Source organism: Chiloscyllium plagiosum, unplaced genomic scaffold, assembly GCF_037043375.1.
Source record: "Chiloscyllium plagiosum isolate Xiang-an unplaced genomic scaffold, Cpla_swu_hap1 HiC_scaffold_31, whole genome shotgun sequence".
In the NCBI taxonomy this organism is placed as follows: Eukaryota; Metazoa; Chordata; class Chondrichthyes; order Orectolobiformes; family Hemiscylliidae; genus Chiloscyllium; species Chiloscyllium plagiosum.
Genome location: NW_028270169.1, coordinates 9,668,629 through 9,674,628, shown reverse-complemented (window position 1 = coordinate 9,674,628; position 6,000 = coordinate 9,668,629).

The following is a 6,000-nucleotide window of genomic DNA, read 5'->3' as shown; positions in this document are numbered from 1 at the left end:
ATGAGTTAAAATCAGGCACATTGTATTTGAGGAGTGTCTCTTTCTCCTTACAAAGCACATGTGTCTATTTGAGACTTAAGCACCATTATTACATTTGATTATCACTGGCAGCAATATTGCCATGGAGACAAGAAGCATTTATAGTCCCATCTGCATGGGTAACCAAGGCGACACATTGATGTCCTTGGGAACAGAATGTTTGTGAAGATGATTTCTATGCTTTGAGTAAAGAACATGTAAATAGATTACAGTAGCTTGCATTTCCACCTGATAATATATGTGTACATCTTCCTTAGTAAATTCTCTGGATGAACAGTAGGAAAGCAGCTTATAGTGTAAATGACAGTTTCACTTGAGCTACTGAACATGCTGCTGCTAATGCAGAGATGAATGAGACAGAGTCCGGTTTGTAGCAAACCACCTGTTAAATGGGTAACTCTACCTCCCTGAACTATACCAACACAGAGAGGCAAAATTTAACCCTTGGAATGCTGGATTTTACCCTCCCTCCTCCATTAAAACGCACACACAGGAACAGCAGGAGGTCATTCAGCCCCAGCCTCTTGATTGGATCATTGCTGATAAGACCATAAGATGTAAGAACAGAGGTAGGCCATTCAGCCTATCAAATCTGTTCTGTCATTCAGTAATATAATTCTCAACTCTATTTTCCTGCCTTTTCCCGATAATCCTTGATTCCTTTACTGATTAAAAATGTCCATCTCAGCCTTAAATATACTTAATGTACCAATCTCTCTAGCCCTCAGTGGCAAAGAATTCCACAGACTCAAAACCCTCTGAGAAGATATTCCGCTTCATCTCTGCCCAAAATGTGTGAGATTATGCTCTCTGATCCTAGAACTCTCTCACAAGGGGAAACAATTTTTCTGCAATGACCTGTGAAGCCCCTAAGTATCTTGGATGTTTCAATAAGGTCACCTCTCATTCTTCTAGATTTCAATGAGTACATCCGATCTTGACTGCACCTAACCATCTTGAGTTTGTAATCCTAATACCCTGCAATCAACAAAAATCTAGGTCAATGTCAATTTTCAAATTATCGATTGACTACCACCTCCCCACCCTCCAGTGAGTTGGAAAAGGAGTTCTGAATATATTCAAGATAGAGATAGATACATGTTTAGATTCTAAAGGCACAAAGGGGTGTCCAGGGAAAGTGGGAATATGACATTGAAGTAGTGGATCAGCCATGTTCATATTGAATGGCAGATCAAATTTGAAGGGCCAAATGGCCATACTGCTGTTCCAAGTTTCAATGTTTCTGGTTTCAATTCCTTCATTGTGTGAGGAGGGTCTCTCTGACATTACCCAAAGATGGTTCAGATTCAGGTACGATTATTTTTGGTTTTGTCCGAGACTTCCTGACAGGAGAAACAGATTTTTCCTGTCTATTGATTATCACACAATCCCAAAGAGCAAACACTGACTTCTACATGTATCCGTGTGGAATGGATATTCAACCAGCTGCTGATATGCCATCATCCAGAGTGGATGTGGCTATTGTTCATGTTCTGCCAATGGTTCATTGATCTCAGCCAGTGTTACTTTTGGTGCCTTTGATTGTGAAACCTTCCCCCTCCCCCAATCTAAAATGCATCCATACACACAGTCCTGGAGGAAGTGGAAAGCTTTTGTCAAGGATATTTTGAACATGGAACATCCCCCATTGAACAGACAGCACAACAGCTTTTGAAAGTAAAATGGAGAACTAGTTTGAATCATAGAAGTGCACAGCTGGTCGGAGTTATTTAGGCTTTTCTGATGGGGTCAGCCATTTGGAAGATGTGTCCAGTTTGGTCATCCTTTCCTTGGTCTTTTACCATAGCTAAGCAAATGTTTATGTACAAACATAAAAATAACAACAACTCACCCCCTTAAGCCTGCTCATCCATTCAATAGACATATTGCTGATCTGGTTACTCCACATTCCTGCCTACCCGTGCATTACACTAGATATAGCATCAAGGATTCCTGGCAAACCTCAAGTTGATGAGAATAGGGGGAAATCTCGCAGCTGGTCGGAGTCATATCTCAAACAAAGGAAGATGGTCATGGTTGTTGGAGGTCAGTCATCTCAGCTCCAGGACATCTCTGCAGGAGTTCCTCAGGATAGTGTCCTAGGCCCAACCATCTTCAGCTGATATAAACCTAATCTGTCCAATCTTTTAGATAATTCTTAGATAAAAACTCCCCTATTTCAAGTATTAATTAAATAAATCTTTCCTGAACTGCCTGCAGTGCATCTACATCTTTCCCTAAACAAGGTGACTATTGCCAATACTCCAGATGTGGTCTCACAGGTGTCCTATGAAACAGAAGCATGACATCCCTGCTTTTGTAATCGACTCCCCTCACAAGAAAGACCATAATTCTATTGGCTTTCCTAATTGTACGCTGCATTGTACCTTTTTGTGATTCATGTACTAGGACACCCTTTGAAAAGAGAAAACATTGAAAAGGCTGTGTTCAAAGAGCAGGGTAATGTAACTGAGTATGTAGCCCTTTCTGCTAGCTTACATGGTTGCAGTGGACTGAATGGCCTCCTTATGGGCCTAGATCCCAAGTGAGATCAGTTCAATTCACAAAGTTGGCCTTTTGCTGTGCTCTCTGTGGTTCATTTAGGACACTGTGGGTTTAAACCTCACTGAGGTATGCAACCGCTCTGTGCTGCACTGTTCGGGCTACTCTCCCTCCGACAGGACATCAAAACCTAGACCCTGTCTGCCTTCTTGACTGAATGCCAAAGATCCCATGATGCTATTTAGGAGAATAAAGGGGTTATCCGAGCACCTTGACCAATCTTTATCCATTAGTCTACATCAGTAAAATGTCTGTTCATTAACATGTTTGGTTAGGTTACTTCTAAAATAATGCATTCAATTCTGGTCTCCCTGCTATGGGAAAGATGTTGTTAAACCTGAAAGGGTCCAGAAAAGAGTTACAAGAATGTGGCCGGGAGTGGATGGTTTGAGCTACAGAGAGAGGCTGAATAGATTGAGGCCATTTTCCTTGGAGTGGTGGAGGCTTATAGAGATTTATAAAATCATGTGGGCCATGATTAGGTTGAACAGACAAGGTCTTTTTCCCAGGTTAGAGTCCAGAACTAGAGGGCATAGGATTAAGGTAAAAGGGGAAAGATTTAACAGGGACAATGTTTTCACACAGGGGATGGTGAATGTATGGAATGAGCTGCTAGAGGAAGTGGTGGAGGTTGGTACAATTATAACATTTAAAAGGCATCTGGATGGGTACATGAATAGAAAGGGTTAGAGGGATATGGGCCAAATGCTAGCAAAAGGTACGAGATGAATTTTGGATATCTGGTTGGCATGGATGAGTTGGACTCAAGAGTCTGTTTCTGTGCTGAAAAAGTCTATGACTCTATGTTGCACCCTGTGGGAGCTTGCTGTGCTCAAACTGGTAACCATTTCCCACCTTGCCCTGTAACGATATGATAAATGCATTTCATTGGCTGTGAAACATTCTGGGCATCCTGATGCCGTGCAAAATGCTTTAGAAATGCCAGTGTTTCTTTCTTTGATCGCGTCTCTATTTTCCACCCAGGAGTCAGCCCAGTCCCTGACTTAGAGACAGAGGGAGGAAGGTGGAGACCTGTCAAAATGAAAAAGGAAGGGATTATTGCCAATGATGTGGGAAGTGTCCCATAGAAACAACAAGGGGGTCTGAAGGAGCGGAACCCAGTTCAGTCCCATTCCCATTTATTGGAGTGGTTAGACTGGGAGACACTGTGTTATTTTCTCCCTGATGTGTGTCATTTCACTGAGGGAATATTAGTCAGTTCAACTCATTAATTATTTCAAGCATAAAAACTAATTAGGTGTAAGAGCTGAAAGGAGCACTATCAGCTTGAAGTGTAACTAAAGTACTCACACAGGAATTTCTAGCATTAAGAAAAATACTGAAAAGCACAGCATTCTCTCCACCTGCTCCTTACTCTGTAATAGGGCTTAGGGCTAACCCTAACCCTTTTGTCCCACAGACACTAGAGGGTCAGTGAGCCTGAGATTCCTGTCACCTCAGCTGCTTCAATGTGAAATCAGTGTTTTGTTCACTTTGTTCTTGGGATGTGGATATCGCTGACAATTATTGCCCACTGATAGTTGCCCCAGGCCTCCTTTCCCACCCCTTGAAGACTGTGTGAAGATGGTCACAGGAAGTGAACAAGAAGGGAGCTCCAGGATTTTGACCCAACATCAATGAAGGTAACTCCACTCGAAAGGGAAGGATGATCGGTCCAAAGGGAAGTGTGTATCAGCAAGTAGATTACTGGCAGGTTATTGTCCTTTCATGTTGCTGTTGATGGCATTTCACCCCCGCCCGCACATTAGTGATGGGAAAGGTTAGATTTGCCTCTTTCTAATGGATAGGACTTATATGGATAATTGCCCAATTGCTGGTAAGACCTCAGTTAAATGACTGAAGCAGAGGGTCATCAGCTAGATTGCTGACAAGACCTGTGATCTATCAGTGCACTGAACTGTGGTTCTGAGTTACTACAATGCCTGATTAGAGCTGGTTAAATTCAACAGTTATCCTGAATGCTGTTCAGGTCTTGCTGCATGCAGACATGAGAGGGAGAGGGAGAGGGAGAGGGAGAGGGATAAGGATGAGGAAGGGAGAACAAGTTCCGTGTCTGAGACATGGAACATCACCAGTTGTGGCCATTGATGGAGTGTGTGGGATCGCCTGGGGACTGGTGCTAGGGATAGTTTATTAAAAGCACCTGAAAGTACCCAGGAGACCAGTACTCCAGTATTATGGCAATGACGCTAGTCCTGTACCCTCCACATGGCCCCAGTTGTGTTAATTTTATAAACATTAAGCTAATGTAGACCTTCCCAAACTTTTAAATCTTGTAGGCTCATGAGCTCCAAAATAAGATCTAGGTCCTTCAACTCCTGGTTTGATTCTGCATGAGCTCTTGTCAGCTTCTAAGTTACAGACCACTGTAACAAGCACAGAATAAATAATTCAGACAGCGAGAGAATGGTCTGTGACAACATTCCTCCCATCTTTTACAGGCTTTGTCCTCCCAGCCTCTCGCCCACATCCCTTCCAAACCTGAGACCATCCAACCTGAAAGTTCCTGAAACTGTCTGTCCCTAGGTCTTTTGTACCCGGTTTTAACACTTCAATTTTCTCCCTGAAAACTCCTTCTCCCTTGCTGACCTGTCCAAGCTGCTTCCCAGCCAATGTAGGAATTGTTTTGCAGTGTGGTCACTGTTGTAGGAAATGTGCCAGCTATTCTGTGTACAACCAGGTCTGACAAATCCAATTTATGCAAAGCAAATTCCCACCAATAACAATATGATAATGACTTTAATGAGTCTGTTTTCAGTCGACGGCGAATGTTTGTGAGATGAGTGCTGGCTGGTCCCTGCAGAGAATTCCTTTGTTCACATTCAAAATAGCAGCTGTGGGAGTTTATAAGTTCAACTGAGAGAACCGATGGGGCCTCCATTTTTATGCTGTAGAAACAGGGAGGAAGGAGGAGCAAGTGGAACTGATGGTAAAGGTGCACCAGAGCAAAAGACAAACAGCATGTTAATAGAATCATTCTGCTCTGGAGGAATTGTATCTGTTTCTATCTCTACAGATCTGCTGAGTTTCTCCAGCATTTTCTTTTCTATTTCAGATCTCCTACAACTGCAGTATTTGCTCTCATTTGATGGGCTCATGATGTAAATCCAAGCCAGGTTTTTCTGTGGATCCAGTCCTGGTTTTGATTTAGATCCGATCCTGGCCTTTCTCTGGATGCAGTCAAGGTTTGGCTGCTGAACCAGTCCTTCTTTCGCTGCGAGCCATTCCAGTTTTACTGTGTACCAAGTGTGGATCTATGTGTTTATCCAATCCTGGTTTTGAGGTTGCTTTTTGTCCATTACTTGATCAAATTGCACTTAAGTAGACACAGGGATTCCTTGCAACCAATGAGCTTTCAATCTTCAATAGATTGCTGGA